Source organism: Sycon ciliatum, chromosome 5, assembly GCF_964019385.1.
Source record: "Sycon ciliatum chromosome 5, ocSycCili1.1, whole genome shotgun sequence".
Classification (NCBI taxonomy): Eukaryota; Metazoa; Porifera; class Calcarea; order Leucosolenida; family Sycettidae; genus Sycon; species Sycon ciliatum.
Window position 1 is genome coordinate 37550526 of NC_088647.1, and position 25281 is coordinate 37575806.

At 45.9% G+C, this 25281-nt stretch overlaps 2 long non-coding RNA genes across 2 annotated transcripts in view; both read right to left on the reverse strand.

Annotated features, from left to right (window-relative positions):
- Positions 1-1000: 1000 nt before the first annotated feature.
- On the reverse strand, positions 1001-3120 carry LOC135816758 (uncharacterized). The gene is made up of 2 exons (XR_010553493.1): positions 2551-3120; positions 1001-1869 (listed from the first exon to the last, which is right to left on the reverse strand). It is a non-coding gene; the product is annotated as an uncharacterized LOC135816758 (long non-coding RNA).
- Positions 3121-7361: 4241 nt separating this feature from the next.
- Positions 7362-25281, reverse strand: part of LOC135818591 (uncharacterized) — a 195562-nt gene continuing 177642 nt past the window's right edge. The window contains exon 3 of the long non-coding RNA XR_010553709.1: positions 7362-7680. This is a non-coding gene — a long non-coding RNA (uncharacterized LOC135818591). The remainder of the gene's footprint in view (positions 7681-25281) is intronic.

Sequence of the window (25281 nt, forward strand, 5' to 3'; positions counted from 1 at the left end):
GCCAAAGTAGCTCAGAAGATTGGTGCATCGTGGTGTAGGTGAGCACATAACTAGGACTTCCCAGCGCCTATTTGTCCAGGCTGCGATACGACGTGACATGCTGTACTGCACATTCTTTTCAGCACTGCAAGGCCGGCAGCTGGACCGACTGCAGGGGTCACGCACATGTAGGCTGCCTGTTGCCAGTGCAGCATTCCGGAACGTTCTTTCCTTCTGAGATGCGTGGTATAATAACTTTCTTTGCTTCAAAGCAAGTTGCTTACCTTTCTGTTGTGCTCATAGTGTCCATACAACAATAACCTGCTGCAATGTTTTATTTTCCTTTCCATTCCCTAACCAATGAATACTACAATGTCGATTCTCTTTCTGCATACTTTAGTGTGTGCCTGCGCGCGCACATGTGTTTGTGTGTGTATACTTCACTCGCCACTCGAAGTTCTATTCCCCATAACTGAAACACTGCCTGTCCTTTCAGGACCTGCCATCATCTGCGGATGGGCATTATTGTATTGTGTGTGTGTGTGTGTGTTTCATTCAGAATCAGATCCGCTATCATTGCAATAAGAGAAAATATGTGGGTTCACATCCAGGGCATTTGTAGATTTGCGTGCTTTTCTCGCCACGGGCGCATACATGGGACATTGTGTGTATGTGTGTGTGTGTGTGTGTGTGCGCGTGTGTGTCTGTATGTATGGGGATATTGTCTGTATCGGCTTTTGGTACCAACGTTCAAGTCTGTACTTGCATGTGTGAACATGAAATTGTTCGGTTCTGTGCATGCTGTGTTGTATTATTATTGTATGTATGTGTGCATTTCCACGAACAGTGTAGACGAGCGTGGACAGTGCATTCATCCCTCATCAACCACTACCCCTTTCAGACTTGGGCTTACGAGAGTTTTTTCTGCGTGCCTCTCATTTTTGTTTGTTTCTCTCTGATACTGTATTGATGCCGGTACCTGTACCTCGATGTGTTCCTCTATCTGCAGTCGCCTTTATCCTTCGGTCAAGTTAACGTTTTTTGTGCTCTATTTATCGTGCAAATCAAAATAAACAATAATAACACAAGTCATGCTAGAGTGACGACATGTGCGTGTAGTAGGGTTGATGCGATGGGACGTTATAATTAAGTGGAACAGAACACACATTGGGCAGATTGATTGGGCATCATTGATTGTGCTCAGTCCAAACAATGAACACAATAATTATCTCCAGTGACAGACTGTAGCGGCTAGCCTCTAATAGGTAGCTGGCACTAGTAGCTACTGCTTGTTTGACATGTGCCGCCAGAACCCCTGTTGTGTCATGCTATAGATGCACATGCCCTGTTCTGGGGCATACTGAGGTACTTTGATTTTGTTGACTGCATGTAGACAGCATCCACTAGTAGTACTCATAGACCTTGGCTCTTTGTAGGTCAACCACCATCGCATGGATCGATCGGTGACTATGCACTTGGAGGTTGGAATAGCCCGCGCTGAACAGATCTTGCCATGGCCCAGGGAGTAAACTCGCTTACTGGACTATCCTGGTTTTAGTCATCCAGCATGAGTGGCGCAATTTGTCCATACCATGTTGCGAGCTCACAGTTGTTTGGGCAGGTTTTGAGCTGCACCACGAAATAAAGCGAAATAAGCACGACTGTAGAGCAAGGAAGCGGCGAGACGGCACTTCCAGGACGAAACAGGCAGTAGAGATGTGTTCACAGCATGAGCAACCTCTCAAACCCTACCGGTACTCCACAGTTACAAGAAAATGTCGGACTGGACGACGAGCCAATGCAAACCTGCTACATCCACCCAGGCAGATAGCTGCCAAACCAGGCCAATGTCGACCCACTGCATACCGGTATGTCAATGCCAAACAGATCCTGCAGGAGAAGAATGGGATATTGGCGTCCAGTGTACAGACACCAGTCACATTTCCTGTGTCTTTTGCAGGGTACAGGATAGACTCATCACTAAAGAATCCACTACTTCGTGATTTTTATTTGTAGAATACATGACAGGCGTATTCAGTGTGCCTCGCAGGACTGCGAGATGCTGCAGAAGACCACGTTCGACCTTTCTGGACTGCCATTCACCGACGGTGGGCTACACGATGCTGGAGGAACTAGATTCCAGTGAAAACCCAAGATTCCTTTGCTCCTGGACGCTTAGACGTGTTGTGATATCTGCCAGGTGCGCAGTAACTAGTATTTTCATCGCTATAGCGAGGACGATGCCGATCGGCAAACTCTCGCTCACAGCCATCACCAGCCTATCAAAACCATCACTTGGCATCCCCCAGAGATATAGGAGAAAGCCAAAACAGCTCACAACAAACAAAAGCTAAGGACGATGGAAAGAGAGCATGTCAAAAAGAAGACGAACAGTATGAAGTTCAAATGGTTTTGAACACTCGTTCCACCAACTACTCTATACCACTTTCAATAAATCGTGACGCCATTTTGTTTTAACACGCATACGGTCCACTCTCGATCTCCTAGACGGCTAGAGTAAACCAGCATGCATGTTTTAGCAGTGAGACACGAAGCATCTCTGAAACTCACCGTGCTACTGAGGCTGGCAGAGGGGCGAAATCAGTCAGCTTTCGCTAAGCCGCGCGCGGTGATCAGCTGAAGTGAAGGGTGCGCTAGCTACAGTTTCCACCCAACCGACTCGGACGGTGGGCATGGGACGAATTGCTGAATGAAATATTGGTGAGCGATGGTGTCTGCGCAAGGAACGTAATCGTTAGCTACACTTACAGAGCTAGAGCACGCCTTCAACGTTTTCAAACAGTGGCTCAGCCGCTGGACTTCTATCTGTACAACTGTTTCTGTTTCTAGATGTTACTGAGCTAGGCCATGATAGGGTGCAACGAAACGAGTTCCTAACTCTGAGGTTGACTGCAGCAGCAGCTACAGCGGACTAACAGGAACCCAAATAACTCACCCTAGTACTACTACTACTACTACTACTACTACTACTACTACTACTACTACTACTACTAGTACTACTACTACTACTACTACTACTACTACTACTACTACTACTACTACTACTACTACTACTACTACTACTACTACTACTACTACTACTACTACTACTACTACTACTACTACTACTACTACTAGTACTACTACTACTAGTAGTAGTACTAGACAGAAAACTAAAAAAAACTATCTCGGACCAGCTCCAAGCCAAGGCCAGGGACCATGGCATGGGCAAAGCCAACCCTTCACGTAGTACTAGTACTATTATATGACTCCCGATCTCAACGAGTAATCCGGTTTACTAATCCCACACTGGCCACAGCCTAGCCGCGTAGATCATTAGTATTCATTAGATGATCTACCGACTGACTGTACTGTCCGGGTCCGGGCCGTCACAGCGCTAGCGGCACATGCTGCATGCACCATGTGCACGGCCAAGCCTGTCGACGATCGCAGGATCTAGGATCGCATGGCATGCATGTAATGATGTAGTCTACGTCTGTGCCACTGAGTACTGACTGTTGTGAGAGTGACTCTGTACTCAGTAATCATGGTAATGCCTAAATCATTAAAGGGGAAGTTAAGGCAAAAATTAAAATTTCACCAGTTGTAGTCTTCGGGGTGCTGAGTCGAATGGTCTTGGTCCGAGGAAGCTGAGACGCTCCCTTCCTACTTGAATCCCAATCGAACTCGCGCGCTTCCACCGAAACTGGGTGACTGCGCCCTACTATAATTATTATTATTATTTTGCTTGTTCGCGTTGGCATCAACCTGCATAAAGCAGGTATATAGCCTTCGCTTAAGCTGCCATAAAAAAGAAAGCTCATCCTAAGCGAGAGGGCTAGAGGGAAATATAACGATAACGAGATACAGAATACAAAGAAATCCAATGAGTTCAACGTACAATTCAAAACAAGAAAGAAAGGGAAGAAAAACAGAGCCGAATCTACCGATTGATCCATCAATCGACAAAGGGGACTAATCCGTTAGTGTTGCAAAGTAGAAGCTGATTATAGTTGCAGATCTCCAGGCCAGGGCCAGCATATTGCCGATTCTGGATAGGTCTCCGCAGCATTTGATGTGGTAATTATCATAATGTTTGATAAAATTGTTAGAGTATCTAGTATCTAGAGTACCGAGTCTCTAGTATCTAGAGTATCTAGTGTAATTGTATCCGTTATTATTGTTAAGGGTATCTAGTGTAATTGTATCCGTTATTATTGTTAAGGGTATCTAGTGTAATTGTATAACTTCAGCCATTACACACAGCACACATTAGATCCTTCCACTTTCGACGATCCTGGGCGAGCTGCCTCAGTGCAACTAGATCCTCGTGTGATGTGAGGGAGTTTGTGGATCTGGAATTTTTCACCCGCCCTACTAGATGGGGATTTGTATGCAAAATGTCACTAAAAGCGCCATTTCGTTCTTATAAAAGCACGGATGACCGCGATTGGCCCATATGTTGTAGTCTTTTGGACGCTGAGTCGACTGGTTTTGGTCCGAAAAGGCTGCGATGCAGCGTTCCTCCTTTAATCCCAATCGAACATGGTTGAAGAAGCGGTCACGTGGTCCTGGGTGCCCAAATTACCTGGTCACCACGCCAGCAGGTGACAACTTTCACACCAAGGTTCAACTCGAGTTCAACTCGAGTGACAGGACTGCACCCAAAAAAGGTCAAACAGGCTAGTAAGTTGTACCCTGCAGGCACGGTGACCAGGTGACTGGTGTACGCAGGAGCACGTGACCGCTTCTTCAACCATGTTCGATTGGGAATAAAGGAGGAACGCCGCATCGCAGCCTTTTCGGACCAAAACCAGTCGACTCAGCGTCCAAAAGACTACAACATATGGGCCAATCGCGGTCATCCGTGCTTTTATAAGAACGAAATGGCGCTTTTAGTGACATTTTGCATACAAATCCCCATCTAGTAGGGCGCAGTCACCCAGTTTCGGTGGAAGTGCGCGAGTTCGATTGGGATTCAAGTAGGAAGGGAGCGTCTCAGCTTCCTCGGACCACGACCATTCGACTCAGCACCCCGAAGACTACAACTGGTGAAATTTTAATTTTTGCCTTAACTTCCCCTTTAATGGCAGCTCACTTTATTTTCGGAGAAACCTTACTGGAGTGTCATTGTAGTAAAAAGTAACAATGAAAGGCGATAGCATGTAGGAAGGATCGCTACCCTAACGCAAAGGCTAGGTCTTGCGCGGCTGCTCTACGGAGTGTTGAAGAAAGACTCAAAGTTAGTTGCTGGACGAACAACTCGCTGGTGCCGGAAAACTTGGCCCCCAACGATGGTGTTTGGTGAATCATCAAGCATAATGTCTTGTAGCAGTGTTCACCGAGAAAGGAGAATGCTCTAGCCGCTGCTGTTGTCCCTTTCATCCACGTTGTGCGTTAGCTGCACCGCGCCTATTGTGTTTTAGTATTCCATGGACACACATTAGCATTCTGAGCGATTGTGGAGCCACAATTTACTTCACACAGCGTTGTATTGTCCACGAGCGCAAACTTCATTATCAGCAGTAACTGTTACTCTTCATCCTACATGTAGCCTTGGACTATACACGGCCTTGTCAAGACAGCGACAGCTCTACAGAGTGTTCAAGTGAGAAACATTAATTTCAATTGTTGGTGGACGAACAAATCCCTGGTTCCGAAAAACGTGGCCTGCACCGATGGTGTTTGGTGGATCATCAAACAGGGTGACCAGCAGTGTTCACCGAGGAAGGAGAACGCACTCGCCACCACTGTCGTCCGATTCATCCAAGTGGGCGTTAGCTGCGCCGCGCCTATTGTGTTTTAATATTCCATGGATGCACACTGGCGTTCTCAGCGATTGTGGAGCCACAACTTATCTTCATGCGGCGTTGCACTGTCCAAGAGCACAAACGTCAGCAGTGACCCAGCATCATACATGTAGATTTGGAGTATACACACCATGCGCCAATGGGCCTTGGCACAACAGCGGCAGCTCTACGCAGTGTCCAGTGAGAAAAATGGTGGACGAAAAAATCGTCGGTGCCGAAAAACATGGCCTGCGGCGATTGTGTTTGAAACATCAAGGGCTCCGGAAACAGCAGCTGAGCCAGATCAGCCAGTCTTGCCAACTCTCAGTTGACGGACTCCGTGCTGCAGCTACCAGCACTGGCACCAGTCGGAAATATTTTTCCGCCGATACCCGTTGCTTCCAGTTCTGTCAAGTGCATGCCTGCAATCCATTGCCAGGTGATGACTTTTTACTTTGTGTTATTTTGCTGCCGAGTTGTTCAGAACTTTTCAGCCCTGATCTGTCCATGTCTACACTTGTCGGCCATCCGCAAACTTCATGTGGAAGTTGGCTTTACCTACCCGTCGGGCCCAATGACTCTCCTCGCAAGGCTCCTGTCGGGCATCGACAGGTCATCATCGACACAGCGTCATCGCCTGCTGATAACCACTCAACTTCTCAGGGAGATTAGCCGGCATGTTGCCTTTCCACGTATGTGGCACCTTCATGACAAGGCCATGCTAAGGGCAAAGTGAAACTGACTACTTGATTTTAGCTTTACATTACCGAAGTCAGTCCAGCACAATACACCAATCGTATTTCACTATTACTCGCGTGTCATAATTGGGGATATGGGCTGCTCCAGCTGCTCCGCCCAATATCCCTGATATGCCAACTAGACGAAAAGTGTGTTCTGAGCCTGTATCGCGTATAATAGGCTCATAGTAAACAAAATTAATTAATAATAAAAGTCTTTAAAAATCAGGTTTCACGTGACACTTCCAGCCGAGTTTTCCGCAACTGCAGGAACGCTACCACCCTCTAGAATCACAGTATAGTGGACTCTGCAATGAACAGATTATGAAACTCCCTGCAGATTTAGTCATCTCTGGTCGGACTGGTCTTGGGGCACCATGGAAGCTGTGACTGCGGGTTGCCAAGTTTAGTTTTGTGACTGATCATGCGGCATCTGTGACTACAACGGAAGCATAACTGCTCACAGAGCCCTGATTGATAACAGAGTCTTACTGTTGTGAATATTAAAATCGAGTGAGAAGTCAAGCAGCCACGGGGCGTTGGCCTCAGTTGCAGCTGTGAGTATGCATACGGTACATATCCACATGACTCTATTGCTGGACACTGCTGGTCCATTGTTGCAGTGTGTAAGTGAACTGCAGAACCTATTCCGTGATGGAACACCTACTCTTGAAAGACTGAATGTTTGAGCTAATAGTCTTTTACTTCACTCTCATGCTGCTCATATATACCATACGCCAGAAGACCCTAAGTTAGTTCTAAGATTTTGTGGACCATTCGACCATGTGGTACTTTCACTCTACAGCCAAGTCAACCCACTTCGTCAACACACAGGTTTTCCTCAGACACAAGAGAATGGTTTACTCCACTCTGGAGAAGAACACAGTTTGCTCTCTCAAACACCAACAGCAGATAACTACGGAACATGGGTAGTGTAACAACTGCTAGAATATTGAACTGTCGTCCACACAAAACAAATAAAGACAACTGAAAACCAAAACACATGCAACTGCCAACATGCATGTAACAGCGACTGCAAGCCAGAACTACAGACTCCGCGCAGGGAGGAACAGGGGAAACAGAGGCAATGCTTCCGACTCCGAGAGCTTCAAATAGCAGCGGACGACACAATACATCAACCTTGCGTGTCACCTTGCGCTACCGCAAACGAACACCTATGGATGCAGCACAGTACAGCACAGACTCAGTGCATGCACGGTGTAATAACTGGAGTACATATAAACCGACAACGGTCACCTTGCACCCTATTATATGCAGTAAGTTACAGAGGCGGTGCCAACAAAAGAGCAGGGTACGTGTATAGTGCACACTCCAATGGCACAGCAGAAAATGTTCTCACCAATAGCCACTGCTAGCTGTTTGTCATCTTGCTGTGCCAAATGATGCTGTATAGACGCGCCAAGCCGAAATGGACTGCTTATGAGCGTGAACGGTACCCGGCAGAAGCGATACGTTGCCAGGCTGATGTACTGTCGGAGTTGGCGAACCACAGAAATCGTGTCGCATCTCTGTATGCTGGGTTGACACTGATTTGTAGAATGGCCTTCTCAGTATCGCAGGTCATAACGATTGGTGGCAGGCAAAATCGTAGAACAATGCCAAACAGATCTGGCAGCAAAGCTGGGCCACGTTGCAAACAGTCGTTCAGGGACACATAAGTGCGTCTGGCTTTGGCTGAGGCGTCATAGACAATTCTGACTTTTGTGATCGTCTTCTGTGGTATCACGACTGGTTGATGAGGCGGATAGGGCACTCTGGCACCCACAGGTGTAGAAGGACTCACTTGTTCAATGATGCCTTGTCGTAGCTGCTGCTGGATCACGTCGTCGCATTTGACCTTGAGTTCCGACTCTACTTCTAGGCGCTTGGATAGAGACCGGAAACGATCGAGTTGAATGACAGTTGAGATGAATTGCCTAATTGCTAGGTCGTTGTTAGAAGATTGGCTGAATCCTGGATGCCAACGCAGTCCAAGTCCCACAGATCTGAGATGGTGCAGGAGTCGGAAATCGCATCAGTTAGAGAAACGATAGCTGGCATGGCTGCTCATCGGCGTAGCTGAGTGCTTGGGGTGACGTGTCCGGCCAGTCACCACAAAACCGACTGTGGTAGGCAGAGCCTGTAGTCCTGACGGAAGTCCTCTGGTGCTCCCCGTCATAAACTCCCAGAGGAAATCTGCACCGATCAAGACGACTGACTATCTTTCGGTCGATGGCGATACTGGTTGATACTGCACTAGCTGCTGTTGCGCTAGATACTGGTACCTCGTCAAACACAGGCTGATCAGATACCATGTTGGTACTGCTGTCAGATTTCTGTTGAGATTCAGGGCAGATCGTGACATGATGGTGACTCTGATTGGTGACCCATGCGAGAACACACATTACACTTGCGGGTGGCCTTGCACTGAGTTGACCGGTGCCCTGTGCGCAAACACACAAAGCAACGCTTCTGTTCAATCAGTTATTCTTTCCGCTGTGCTACTGTTGTGTATTTCGTGCAGCTCTTGTCCAGGTGAGATCCACCGCAGAATGCACACCCTCTCATACTGCTGGTATTCCAGTTACCATCAGACCGCTTCCTTCTCGTGACCTTGCATGCGCCTGTCACCAGTGCACCTGCAGAATAGTGAGTGACATCTTCTGCTGTAGTATCACCTGTGTTTGTGCAGCTCAGAAAGGCGTCTTGCATGATAACATAACGCTTCAGTGCTGTTCTAAAGTCGTTCAGTTTCCATTGTGTCCCAGCATCTGAAAAGCCTCGCGATTCTTCGTCGTCAGGTTGCGATTCGTCCAGTTGAATCAGCGTTCGTCATGATCCGTATCCTGGTCACAGCACCATGTGACGATCTGGTGACATCAGACGGATATAATACACAAGAGACAATTGTGATATTTCTACGTTGTGTTTACTTCAGATACTGTATAGCAGGAAATTTTCGGACGGAAATATTTTCGGACAAAGCCAAATTTCGACCTTTCGGACGGATCATATTTTCGTACAGTGCTGCATTCTAAATACACGTGTTCGCAAGCAGTATGCATGTATAGTGTACATAATTTCACATGAACAAATTTTAGTACGGAATAATTTTAGTACAAAAGAGGCCGTGTACGAAATCGTACGAAAATAAATTCCGTCCGAAAATGTCCTGCTCTACAGTAGATAGTGTAAATAAAAGTAATGTAAATAAAAGTAATGTAAATAAAAGTATTTAAATAACCGACGAGGAGACAACAGTCGTAAAATAGCAATGAAAAATATCAATTGTGCACTCATAATCATGTATAAACAATTAAAATGAAACAATTAAATAAGTTGTTTGACGATTCCTGGTTTAGTGTTATTTGTCGCGCGCGTTTCTTTAAGCAGTTGCAGGTGTTGGAAGCTGTATATATTCGCACACGTGACCCTGTTCTATGCAAGCAAAAAGAAAATGTTGTAGCACTCACACTTTTTAAATAATACGCACTCACCAGTTTTTGTTCACACGCACTCACAGCTGCCACATTCATCTACTGCTACCATTCTCAGATACACTGCAAAGGTTCACACTACACGCGTTATGCATAACCGCTAGCTGTGCTGCATTCTCACGCTTCTTTTCATGTTACTCTAGCTATATAACTGGTTGTTTTAGTGATTCTTACTATGTGACGATGTTCCACTGATGATGGTCACACGAAAACGTTCTGGAATTGTTTCATTTTAATTGTTTATACATGATTATGAGTGCACAATTGATATTTTTCATTGTAAATAAAAGTAATGTAAATAAAAGTAATGTAAATAAAAGTAATGTAAATAAAAGTAATGTAAATAAAAGTAATGTAAATAAAAGTAATGTAAATAAAAGTAATGTAAATAAAAGTAATGTAAATAAAAGTAATGTAAATAAAAGTAATGTAAATAAAAGTAATGTAAATAAAAGTAATGTAAATAAAAGTAATGTAAATAAAAGTAATGTAAATAAAAGTAGTGTAAATAAAAGTAATGTAAATAAAAGGGGATTTGTCAACTGACAACCGCTCTTTTTAGTTGCTATTCACTCTTTAGATGAAAATTATTTTATTAATGATGTCGAAAATTATGCGGTTGGCAGTTGACAAACCCCCTTTTATTTACAATGCAGTTGCGTGATGTCCACCACTTTCTTTACATAATCTAACAGTCCTAAAACAGCCACTGACTTCCAACTACCAAGGGAAAGCAAGCCCAAGCGCAGGAGAACCGTGCGCGTGCGGGTACGTGACATAATATCGTAGTGCAGCTGGCAGGCAGGGCATGATCAGGGGTTCAGGACCTGCGTGTAAGCGCTCTGATTGGCTCAAACCCTGGCAACCGTGAATCACGTGCCATGTCTGAAAGTACAAGTAGTTGCGATTTGTGCTAAAGTTCAAACTGACGGAACACGTGCAGCGCTACACCGTGAACCATGTGGAAACAATAAGAAGCAGAGGAGACACGGGATAGCAGACATGAACTCAGGGTCAAACTGATAAGTGTGTAACGTGAATGCATGCAGTATATGGAGACAAAACAAAGTCATAGAACTCAGTACGTAACAAGACAGTACTACACACTAAACTCGTACATGTGAATGTCACAACACCATATGAATTAGCTCTTACACCCCACTTATGTTTCAGTCAGTAAGAGTACACATGCGTACTTACGTTGATTCCATCTTATTTCACTTGTCCAACGCCATCGTTGTGAGCCTTCGACACTTGGGAATACACAGGACAGATAAGATAGCGGCGAGAGCATCTCCCCGCTCTGTGAACACAGCTCAGACGCCATGCTTCATGATTGTGTGTCCATGGAGTACAAGAACACAATAGACTTAGTGCAGCTAACGAAATGGATGACGGGCGATGGCCTGAGTGTTCTCCTTCCTTGATGAACATTGGCAGCCACCACATACCATGCTTGATGTTCCAAGCACCATCGGCGCAGGCCACGTATTTCGGCACCAACGATTTGTTCGTCCACCAATAGTCGGAACAAAAGTTTCTCACTTGCACACCCCGTAGAGCTGCCGCTGTTGTGCCAAGGCCCATTGGCGCATGGTGTGTATACTCCAAATCTACATGTATGATGATGGGTCACTGCTGACGTTTCTGCTCTTGGACAGTGCAACGCTGCATGAAGACAAGGCTCCACAATCGCTGAGAACGTTAGTGTGCATCCATGGAATACTAGAACACAATAGGCGCGGCGCAGCTAGCGCCCACTTGGATGAATCGGACGACAGTGGTGGCGAGTGCGTTCTCCTTCCTCGGTGAACACTGCTGGTCACCCTGTTCGATGATCCACCAAACACCATCGATGCAGGCCGCGTTTTTCAGAACCAGTGATTTGTTCGTCCACCAACAATTGAAATTAATGTTTCTCACTTGAACACTCTGTAGAGCTGTCGCTGTCTTGACAAGGCCGTGTATAGTCCAAATCTACATGTAGGATGAAGAGTAACAGTTACTGCTGATAATAAAGTTTGCGCTCGTGGACAATACAACGCCGTGTGAAGTAAATTGTGGCTCCACAATCGCTCAGAATGCTAATGTGTGTCCATGGAATACTAAAACACAATAGGCGCGGTGCAGCTCACGCCCAACGTGGATGAAACGGACAACAGCAGCGGCTAGAGCGTTCTCCTTCCTCGGTGAACACTGCTACAAGATATTATGCTTGATGATTCACCAAACTCCATCGTTGCCGTTGGGGCCAGGTTTTCCGGCCCCAGCGAGTTGTTCGTCCAGCAACTAACTTTGAGTCTTTCTGCAACACTTCGTAGAGCAGCCGCGCAAGGCCTTTCTTTCACGTCAGGGTAGCGATCCTTCCTAGATGCTATCGCCATTCATTGTTACGTTTTACTACAAGGACACTCCAGGACTAGTGTTTCTCCAAAAATAAAGTCAGCTGCCATTACCATGATTACTCGGCATTATAACTGAGTACATGCCAGAACATGTACACAGACAGTACACAGTACCAGTAGCACTAGGAACAGTCCCTAGTCCTAGACTGCATGGCTGTACATGCACACTGAGTCTGTACCAGGGAGTCGTATAGACTCCCTGGGTCTATAGACTATAGTGAATAGACGACTCCCTGGTCTGTACTAAAAATCCTCTCCACCGAACAAGTAACACGTAAGTTGCCAGTGGCAACATATGCAAAAGCAAAAGGCGCATACATGCACTTGACTTTGATTTAAAGGGAAACTGAACGCCAAAAATAAGTATGGCTTATCCGAAGGAGAATTGGGCACTGATTCCGATGAGCTATGTCTCGAGCCGATCAGAGAAGAGGAACTGTGTCAAATTTCATAAATAACACCTCCCATATTTGGAAATTGGCCTTGATGACGTGCGTACTGCTTAGCTGTCACCATGCTGTGCATGCTCAGCAGTGTTATTGAATGGAAGAAAACAATTACTTTGGTGTTTTGCAGCTCTGTTTCGTTCCCTGACGGTAACCAAATCTAGATGTAGGAATCTGTTGAGCAGGAGAGTGACACATGTCTTCCCGAAGGCTGTCCAGGCTGCAGTGGTGATGAAGAAGACACGATCATCAACCCGAGATCGATCGTAGCGAATTGGAAAACTCATGGTGAATTTGCTTCCACTCCAAGGCAATGTCGAGGTATGAAGGGTGCTTGTACTGCCTTCCAAAGTGAAGAGGAGATGAACATGGCTTTGCATAGCTGATGTTCTATGCCAACTTACCTACTCTTGCTGGTACCGTAGTGGCATATTGCAAATTTCGTGGACGAACAACTCTAGTCACTAGTGGCTAGTGAGCAACACTGTACTAACAGGTGAGATTTTTCAATTCGACAAAAATTGTTTTTGTTTGAGAACTGAAAGTGGCAGTCATTAGACTCAGTAGGTGTCTTTGCTGCTTCTTCCCCTTCATTGGTAGGGTTGTGCTTGAATAGTACAAGTGCTTGAAGTAAAATAAATAGAACATGTGGAACATAAATCTAATCAAGCATCAGTACATGTATTGCGAAGTTCAACTTCAAAGCACATGAAATCACAATGATCACGAAGTTTATGTAATCAGGAGTACACCCTGTGTTCAACGAACACATACACACATGCTGTATTGCGCACACACATGTACACATGTGCGTGCACCCCCACCCCATCCCACAGACACACGCATGCAGCGCGCACATCCATACACATGTGCGTGTACCGCCCCCCCCCCCCCCCCTCCCACACACACTCCTACCCATACACATGTGCGTGCCCCCCCCCCCCCCACACACACACGTGTGCACATACAGATACACAAACAAACACGCACGAACACACACACACACAAGATACGTGTAAGTGTACATGGTCTTCCTGGTGCAGATGCTGAGCCAGCACAATGGAAAATACCTCCATCAAGATGCTTGATCAAGTTTTGTGATAATGGCACTGTTTGTTTGTTTTTACAAAGAAGTGTGGGAAAGATTACAATGCATTATAATTCATAATTGTTCTTTGCCTTGTACTGTGCAGACCAGAATGCTTCGCTATCAACTCCTGGCTTTCCATCGGCATGGTGTTCAGCTGCAGCGGCATCTGGTCCGGGGAGTTCAAGTTGCTGGATGGCTGCACTGACACAGGATGGGTTTGCGTTGGCAATGCGATACGGCAGTCATCCCACATCACGAGCTACATGTTTATGTAATTTATATTGTCGCTCATCCAGCAACGTCAAGGCTCGGCATGTAAACACAGGAGAACACCATAATACTACTCAGGGGATAATAGTTTTGGATATCAATTTCGTGACAATTATTAGATTCACACAATATTCACAACGTATGCAACACGATGCTGTCTATTGACACTACTTCAAACTGAAGTGCTCACTACTCCTCTCCCGTTTTCATCTCCCTCTACCTTATGAATACTCTGCATTACTGGTTTCGTTTCTACCCTTTCCATTGCTGCCAGCTCCCAGTCTTTTTCAATGCACAGCACCACCTTGACAGTCATCTTTGTGATTTGATGTACACATACTTTGAAGTTCAAATTCGAATTACATGATCAGATTTTTGTTCCACATTTTCTATTTATTTTTACTTCAAGCACAACCCTACCGATGAAGGGAAAGAAGCAGCAGAGAGACACCTACTGAGTCTAATGACTGCCACTGTCAATTCTCAAACAAAAACAATTTTTGTCGAATTGAAAAATCTCACCTGTTAGTGTTGCTCACTAGCCACTAGTGACTAGAGTTGTTCGTCCACGAAATTTGCAATATGCCACTACGGTACCAGCAAGAGTAGGTAGGTTGGCATAGAACATCAGCTATGCAAAGCCATGTTCATCTCCTCTTCACTTTGGAAGGCAGTACAAGCACCCTTCATACCTCGACATTGCCTTGGAGTGGAAGCAAATTCACCATGAGTTTTCCAATTCGCTACGATCGATCTCGGGGTGATGATGTGTCTTTTTCATCACCACTGCAGCCTGGACAGCCTTCGGGAAGACATGTGTCACTCTCCTGCTCAACAGATTCCTACATCTAGATTTGGTTACCGTCAGGGAACGAAACAGAGCTGCAAAACACCAAAGTAATTGTTTTCTTCCATTCAATAACACTGCTGAGCATGCACAGCATGGTGACAGCTAAGCAGTACGCACGTCATCAAGGCCAATTTCCAAATATGGGAGGTGTTATTTATGAAATTTGACACAGTTCCTCTTCTCTGATCGGCTCGAGACATAGCTCATCGGAATCAGTGCCCAATTCTCCTTCGGATAAGCCATACTTATTTTTGGCGTTCAATTTCCCTTTAATTCTTCTTTTGTTGTTTTCAGTGTTTTCTCTTTCTCATTGATCTCGACAGTGTTGTGGTGCTCGTTACCTTACTGAGACATCTCTTGTGACCGTGCATGGTCAGTGTCACCAACGGCGCAACGAGGCGGAGCGCCGGGATCGAGCGTGTAAAAATGCTCTGCATTAGCAGCTCCTGTAGTGTAGAATGAACACTTCATCCATCGATTGCCGCTATGCATTTCGTGTTGTGGTCACAGATAATCTGGGCAAATGTAAAACTACCAACTGGAGAGTGCTATGTTGTTAGGGACGTGTCCCAAAGTGTCATCACATGGCTGTGGAGACTAGTACACACCTGGAGGAATATTTCTACAACAGTGATACGGAGTGATATGGAGTGCAGATGGATGAATAGAAAAGAAAACTGAGATGATGGGAAGTAAGTACATGTCATGTAAGTAATTAGTTGATTGTGTGGAAGAAATTTGAAACAAGATAAAATAAAAGTTTCACTCAAACATACATGTAACATCCTGATTAGTATTCCGTCTTCATTTTTCCAGGTAGTGGCACTCCACACGCTCCGATTACCTGGTGTGTGTGTGTGTGTGTGTGTGTGTGTGTGTTTGTGTGTGTTTGTGTGTATGTGGGCACTCCAGTCTCCCCGGAGGTGTGGGTTCGAATCCCACCGCTGCCACCAGTGTTAGCTGCTCCCGGCTAATGAAGTCCCCTCACACCAAAACACAAGAGTTTTATAGTATTGAATTATGCAAGTACAAGAGTGTAGACAAGAAGGAGAACAGGACAATGACAACTCAAGACTAGTGCCAGCTAGTTCGGTTCGTAGGTACACTTATGCCTGATTGTGTTGGGTCTGTTGCCAACAGGCTCGGCTGCTTGAAGGTGTAATGTTGTACCTGCCACCTTTGTTGGTTCCAGGGTTCATATACTTTCTATTTGAAGTATACATACCTGTTAACCATGGACTGCTTCTGGCTAGATTAACTCTAGTGTAATCAATGGTGCTAGTGAAGCTTATATCAGATCCACTCTGATTTAGCCACCCACACTAGTAGCAAGTATTACATTCACTGGGGGCAGGGGTAACTGCAGTTGGATCCCGGGACGGATACCCTGATTCCGTCAATCCTTTTTCTGCAACTTGTCCTCGCCCACTTACTGAGGTGTGGTGAGCCCATAAGTGGGATCATTTTCAAGTCCACCCAGAGTTTTGGGGATTTCAGAGGGTTTCAGCCATTGGGCGGTTCAATAGCCAATAGAGTCATCTTTCCAAGATTCCTTTTGAGTCTCTCTCCCCTCTCCCGGGGAGACCCACGTGACCCAGTTTTGACAGTGAGCAACAAGTACAAGTGTGTGTGTGTGTGTGTGTGTGTGTGTGTGTGTGTGTGTGTGTGTGTGTGTGTGTGTGTGCGTGTGCTTGCGTCCATAGCCCTTCCAAAGACCCTTGGAGTGCCTGAGGACATTGGTCACATCGTACGGGAGCGGCGTTTGCGCTGGCTTGGACACGTGACACGGATGGAAGATTACCGGTTGCCCAAGTGTGTTCTCTTCGGTGAACTGCCTGCCCCGCGTCCCGCGCATGGTCCAGGCAAGAGGTGGAGGGACGTCATTATGGATGACGTTTCGTCGGTTGAGCCACCGGTACCAACATGTTGATGGTACGGTGCAGCCCAGAACAGTCCGGAGTGGCGTACCATTGCCCGTCGACCACCCAAGGCACCCTCTGCTGCTGGCTACGGTTGCGCCTGCGGCCGCACGTTCCGTCGAAGGGGTCGACCTGAAACGCCATCAGTCGTTCTGTTGTGGACTGGAGAAATAACTATGCGCTATCATTGTTACGCAATGGGCAAGGTCAAGGTGTGTGTGTACAGCATGTGTGTGTGTGTACGGTATGTGTGTGTACAGTATGTGTGTGTGTGTGTGTGTGTGTGTGTGTGTGTGTGTTTGCACAGTATGTGTGTGTGTGTGTATTGTGTGCCACGAACCTTTCTGCCGGTTGCTGCCATATTAGTCCTTTCTCTATCATTGCCTCTGGCAATGGGCAAGTTCAAGGTTCAAGGATGTGTGTGTGTATAGTCATGCACACACTCTCGTGTGTGGTTGAGTTGGCTAGACAAATTGACCGTGTATGGGCACGAGGTTTCCGTCATGTCGATGGTATTGGAATTACGTACCGTATTTTCTGGAGACAACGCCGCACTTTGAACACTCAAAATTCACCCAAAAGAATGACTTATATTCCAATGACCAAAATAACAGTGATCATCAAATAGATGTCTGTATTTCATGGGAAAAAAATGTGGGGGGGGGGGGGAGGGGGTACGGCTTATACTCCGGAAAATACGGTACTGTATGACTTGTAATGTAAAATATAAATTTCTCTTAACCTTGTTAGTGGAATTTGTGTCATTGCTCAGCGGGTATGGGTTGCAACGCCTTGTTGGTTATTTTGTAGGAACAACAAGTTACGCTATAATGTCCACTAACACCACCAGTTACTTGACAATCAGCTCATGCATGTTGAATCTTTAGAGCCACACAAGTTGTGTGCTATGTTGCTATGCGTCCTTGAATCTTGGTTTGACCGTACTGTCCAATGGTCTTGCCAGTATCGTCATCGACATGCATGTACATCGGCCTTCACAGCTAAGACCTTCAGCTTGTGCTTGTCTTGGTTGTGCTCACCTTCCCCTCCTATGTTATCATGTAACTAAGAACATTCCAAGTTGGAATGCTGCTGGAGTGCGCATCCAAAACTTGCTAGAGCTGATAGCCAGTTAGTTGTAGAAGGTCAGTACCGTCGGTCAGTGCCGTGCAATGTTATCGCATGAGTTGATTGTCATGTGACATAGGGGTGTTGCCTGGGGACACGCTACGGTCATTACGCTATGGACCGTATCACTTTTTGCCCCCAGGTACCACCCCGTGAACCAATAAAATAAACTGATTTGGACTCTAAATTTCCAAAATTTCGACTCAGTCACCCCTCCCCCACGAGTAACTTGTACTTCAGATGGCTGACCTTACCACACTATAATACCTTCAGACACCCCTGTAACTGATGGTGTTAGTGGACTTTATAACGTAACTTGTAGTTCCTTGGTGGTTTTTGTGTTTTCTTGGTTTAGCCGACGGTTTCATTTCTGTGTTCTGTAGTGATTGGCCTGTGGAAACAATAATCCAAGTGGATGTCATTGTGTTCTATGTATGTGACTTTTGCAACAGGTTCAAGGCAAGATGCACGTCATGAAGCATTCGGCCCGTGATCTCAGTGTCTGGTAGCTTATGTAGCTGTGGTTGTATGGGTGATCAAAGATGATACTCTGCATATCAATTTAAGTGTGAAGTATTTGTGCTCTGCCCATACAACACAGCAACAAAGACAGAGTTACATAGCCAGTGGCTGGCAATGGTGAAGTAATCATATGAATATGTGTTAGTATTCCTGACCTATTGTAAGCAAGTAAGCTCATCATTACTACAAGACTAATAGTATTACTAGCAGCAGACATGACGTCATTCTCCTGTTTACATACCTCTAATATCTGTATCTACAGCTGCAGCAGTAGTGGGTACCATGGCAACACAGTACACACTTTATCTCCCTCCCGTGTTCAGTTTTACTGCTCTGCACACACCATCGTGGTGTGGTTGGCGTGTGTTGTGTGGTTTTGTTCTCAGCATCTTCAGCATAGTACACGTAGTGAATCATGTACCGGGTTACTTTCCATCGCCTGCTGCCTCCGCCGCCGTTTACGTATCATTTTTATTGAGATGACGTGAGTTTACCGTGATCAGTGATTTCCCCGTCACCCCGGCTTGCCTGCTGTCATACTGAAAGCTCTCCAATCTATTGAATCTATCCTTTTTGTTCTTGCCTGCAACAGCAATCAACACTCTACCATCTATTTGCTGTTGTTTTGTACGTCGCTGCACGTTTGAGCCAGCTACACTGCACTCGTGTGTGTATATGTGTACGGTCTGTCTGAATATCTATAGTCACATGACCAGTGCATGGTTACATCATCAAGAGTACACACAGCTGTACTGCACTCGTGTGTGTATATGTGTACGGTCTGTCTGAATATCTATAGTCACATGACCAGTGCATGGTTACATCATCAAGAGTACACACAGCTGTACTGTGGGGTGCTGAAGAACGGTTGGGTTAGGTGAAAAACGGACATGCAGGCTGGAATTTCACCCTGGCACAGCATACCAATGTATTGACAGTAACTCAACTGTGCATAAACCATAGTACATGAAAATAGGAATGCTCTAGGCTACTACCAGGCTGACCCCCCAGTTCTTTCTAACCCAACAGTACAGTGTAAGTTTGACATCATCTACATGCAGTAGATATCCGCAAAGTTACATGGTGCAATGTACTATGTGTACTGGGGGTAATAAAATAATGACCTCTCTGGAATGGTGCCCTCATTGGGGGGAATACTGCCCTCTCTGGAATGGTGCCCGGGGTGCAGTGCAGACCGTGACTGCATGCTTGAGATCAAGGAAATACATTACAGCTGTATCATGTGTGATGAGGTGATGCAGCAAGGCCGCGGTGCAGTGTGGACTGAGAGCACTTGAGTTACCGCACGTCTCGTCACACCAAGAGTAGATAAACTCTTGGTCACAGCAAGACTAGATAAACTCTTGGTCACAGTCATTCGGACCAGCACAGTATTGTAAAACCGGAAAGTCAAACGAGTCCCAAAGTCTAACGTTTTAACGACCAATTATTTTTTGTTATAAAAAAAAAGGTATCGCTAGATGTCTGTGCAAAGATGCGCATACAGATGGGTGGCCAGGTAGCCATCGTTAAACTTTCTGCACGTAATCATGCCAAAAATACAAAAAACGTAAACTTTTCGGTGGTTAAACTTTCCGGTTTTACAGTACCGGCTACAGGTGATCAAGAGTAGAATCAGCAAACTTAGCACCAGCAACAATGAATGTATTTCAGTTAATGCTGGCATTGGTGTCAACATTGACAAACACGTACATCAGCAATGGACTATCAGAGCGGAAGCAGAAGAGCAGTGAACACCATCAGTATAATTATACTGTATATACATATCTATAAGACTATTGTACAGTGTACTCAGCACTTGCTGGTGACAATAACCACATCAACAAAACCAACAGAAGAATCGTGACGGAGAGCTACGTAGTGTGCAACAGTATGAACAGAAGTATTGTCTGCAACATCAGCAGTTGCACTACCAGTAACATCATGTATTCTTGTGTGTATACTTGACTGTGAGGAATTATATCCGTAAATCCTAGAATAAGCAGAAAACTGATCATTGAACTGTTTCTTCAGCAGAGTCATGCATGCTACACAATACAATCATTGAAAACAGTACACACACAAATTACATTCTACTCAAGTGAATTCAATACTCAGTGTGATGGGTGCTGCATGCCCACACACATGCACACACATACACACACATACATACACACATACACACACACGCACACATACACACACGCACGCACACGCACACACACACACACACACACACACACACACACACACACACACACACACACACACACCATTCAGTGGAAGTTGTGCAATCATTGACTGATGGTTGGTAGATCAAACTTGAACAATACGTCAGCTCTGTCCTTGCCTACTCCTTCAGCAACGGCTGGAAGTGATAGAAAGTTTTTAAAGAATACATTATACATGCATGCACACACACACACACACACACACACACACACACACACACACACACACACACACACACACACACACACACACCCACCCACACACACACACACACACACACACACACACACACACACACACACACACACACACACACACACACATACACACACACACACGATGCACACAAAGATGCATGCACGCACACACGCACGCACACACACACACACATGCACACAAATCGCACAAAAATGTTGGCCTTCTGGAAAGACAGGCAGTTCGTAGGCAGTACGGTCATTCTCGTATTCAAATTCAACACACAAAGAAATGACCTGCATATAGAAATTAGCTATAAAGAGAACAAATTCCGCTGTCATCGCCACACTACAACAAAGTCATGAAGGTTTACCAAAATCGATTTTCTTGTCACAATCATCGTAACACATTATTGAATGTATATAAATTATTGATTTGGCATGGTTATTCTTCAGTCACGGCTTTCCACTGATGATTGTGACAAGAAAGTCGATTTTGGTAAACCTTCATGACTTTGTTGTAGTGTGGCGATGACAGCAGAATTTGTTCTCTTTATAGCTATTATAAAATTGTTGTCTCCACGTCGATTATTTACATATAGAAAATAGAAAAGAAAAATGACCAAGGAACTACAAGTTACGCTATGATGTACACTAACACCACCATTAACCCAGGTCCACGTGTAAACACCCAGGTCTCCGGGCATACCTCTGCCTATGCACATGCGCAAGCGCATGCGCATGCACATACACACACACACACACACACCGTGACACACACACACACACACATTTATGTACACAAACATAATTGCAGATACTCCAACGCCCCGTCTGTGCGTACAACGACGTACTCACGCACGAACTCACAAGCAATCAATACATAAGTTGGGAGTTGCCATGACTTCATTTTGATTACTTCAGCAAAGTGATGATAGACCAGTTCCAAGAAAGCAAACGATAATATTTGCGTCATATCATCACATTCGGTCGTCAGTAATTCACACTGCCCACCGGGGGCAGACGCACAAACGGCCCACCATCATATTGTATGTGTGTGGTGTAACGCCTCATGCCAGGCAGTTGTGTGAGTTCTTGGCGTCGGTGGTCGTTCGTTTGCCCTCGCTGGGCAGTATGAGGTCGGCCCTAGCGGGCAGTATGCTTTTGCCCTTGGTGGGCAGGTTGTCGGCCTCGGTGGCTGTTCGTTTGCTCAATAGGCAGTATGATTGAGCCCTCGGTGGGCAGTATATAATCGGTCCACGGTGGGCAGCATTCTTTGGCCCTCGGTGGGTACTAGGCTTTATCCCTTGGCGGGAAGTTTGCTGTAGCCCTCGGGGGCAGGCTATTGGCCTTGACGGCCGTTGTGCACCCTCGGTTGGGCGGTATGCTTTAGCCTTCAGTAGGCAGGTTTCTGGCCTCGGCGGCCGTTCGTGCGCCCTCGGTTGGGTTGTACGCTTATTCTTGCGGTCGGGCTGTAATCATGCGCTCTGGATCGGGCTATAATAAACTGCAAAGGAACGCTCCTTCACATCCCGACAATTCAAGAGCTTGAAGAAGACACGTCTTCCGATATGACACCATAACACTAACAGGATGTCCGTATAATTTTGCCAGCTTGTAAATCGTGCAGGGACAGTCACGTGACACACACTCACAGCAATATGCCAATATTGCGCGTGTGCCAGGGCTAACTAGACTTTGCTGTGCAAAGCCTACATGTTACTGAACAATCAGCTCATGCGATAACATTGCACGACACTGACCGACGGTATTGGCATACTACAACTAACTGGCTAAAGCGCGATGCACAATATCACTTATGCGACGCGATGAGCGACGAGCGATGCGATCGAAATGTTTTTTTTCTGCAAGATTTTGAATCGCACCTCCGTCGCAGGTAGCATCGCGGAAAGTTGAGCCTAGTTCAACTTCTGCGACAAGCGACGAGCGATGCGCATCACTTTCTGCACGGCGGGCGCACATGACAGCTCGCGTACAGTTTTGGACTGTGCATGCCCTGCAATGATGTGGCGTGCATTGTGCATCGAACACTCTTCGTGCGATTCGAAAAAGACTTTTGCTCGAAGCTCATCGCATCGCAGAAGTGATATTGTGCATCGCGTTTTACTACTCCCTGGTACCGAAGGTACTGACGTTCTACAACTAACTGGCTATCAGCTCTAGCACATCTTGTATAGAAAATAGTACAGACCAGGAAGTAGTTATATACTGTTATTTTACTACTCCCTGGTACAGACCAGTTGGGGTGGACGTTTGCTGCAGACTTTATGGTACTGGTCAAGTACACACATCTGTAGATTGAGAGTCTGGCTAGGGTGTAGTGTCTGTCTGATCATCATTATTCATCAACAAACAGGTGTACCCGTATTTCATACACTGATCAACACTGTACATCTACTACTGTACAACACATACCTGGGAATATGCTGATGTTGTGCAACGTCTTCCTGCAATCAATCCGAGATGAACTCCAGGACAGTAGAGTTTCTATACCCTAGGAAGGAATTGTACAATGGAGGTCGAAGCTTGTTCATAGAGCATGGGTTCCTGTACAAGTGTACACCCTCCATCCTCATGATGCCTGGTGACTGCAGCATGGCTTGAATGCTATCATCGGTGATCTTGCAGTTAGATAGGCTGATCAATCTCAAGCTTGTGTTCTTCCTCATCATATCCACCAGGGCATGCACTGTGGCATCACCAATCTTATTCATCGCCATAGACATCCATCCAATACGTGTATGGTGATGGAGAGAGTGTAGGATACTTGCACCAACTTCATCACTCATGCCCGTCCTGGCAAATGAAATGAAGCGCAGCCGGTGGAATCCAGAGAGAAGCTGGCACAGCAGTCTGCAATCAGCATGACTGGGCTGTATATCATGAAACACTGGGTTGTCCTGCAGATTCAATGCACTGACATGTGATTGTGGTGATGCCACTGCTTGTAGTACACTTACAACACCAGATAGCTGTATTCTATTGATGGTCAGACGAAGGTATTTCAGCACTGTGTTGTGAGCAAGGCCAGATGTTGCCAGAGCAGTTGCTCCAGCATCGGTGATGTTACACTGTGCTATGTCCAGTAGGTCTAGGTGAGTGTTGGTTGCAAGGTACTGACCAAGTGATGACATCATGGAGTCATCAACCGTACAATGTAGGCCACCACCAAGTACACTGACCAGATGATCAATTGACTGAGTCTCTACTGAAGTACCAGTAGCATAGCGGCTGCCAATGTCGATTACGTCACCACCACATTGATTAGACGTAGCCACTTCCTGTAGAAGACGGATTGTTACACCAGTGCCGTTCAGATAAACCCTGCATGGTGGTAGTGTTGTGCTGACACTCCCAGTGTGCTCACGACTGCGACGCGCTTGCAGAAAGTCAACCACACTAGCGGCTAGCTCATCAGTCAGTCTGTTGTTGGCAAACAAGAGATGCTGTATGGTATCATGAGAATGGAGACTGGATAGTACACATGACACGTCACTGTTGGAGAGTGAGTTGTCATTCAGCCATAGACTGGCAAGGCGTGGTAACTTTGTGACCAGTGTTGCCAGGTCAGATCCACATCCACTATCCAGTCTGCACCATGCCAGTGATAGATCTGTGAGATGGTTACACGGAGCCAAGTTGCTCGCAAATGCTGCCAGACCATCATTGCCAAGTTCAGTTCGGAGTGCATCCAGGTGCGTTAGACTTGGGTGTTTTACACATCCAGCAAGTGCTGCTCCATCTGCAGATCCACTGGTCAACCTTGTGTTGCTAATGTCAAGAACCTGGAGGGTACGCCGTGTTGATCTAGACAGTGTGCTTGATATTCTTGCCAATGGTGCTGCAGTGAGATTGGCACCACGCAAAGTCACCTTGACGCATTTATCCAGTTGATCAGACAGCAAAATGACACTGTCACTTGACAGATTACAATGGCTGAGATCCAGAGACTTTACATGGTCTACAAGCTCCAAAACCGTATGTAAAGCCATCACATCAACAACTTCAAGGTGGATTCCACTAACATTAATTCCATCACCTGCCAGAAGGTTGGCTGACATTGCATAGCAGCTATGGGTGACTATGTCCGTGTCCTGATTGGGATTTCCTAGAGTGCGGTTATGTTGGAGTGAAATGCGGTTTTCCATCAAACATCTCATCATGAACAGAAGCATCTTCTTCTTGCTCTTGACAGTATGATC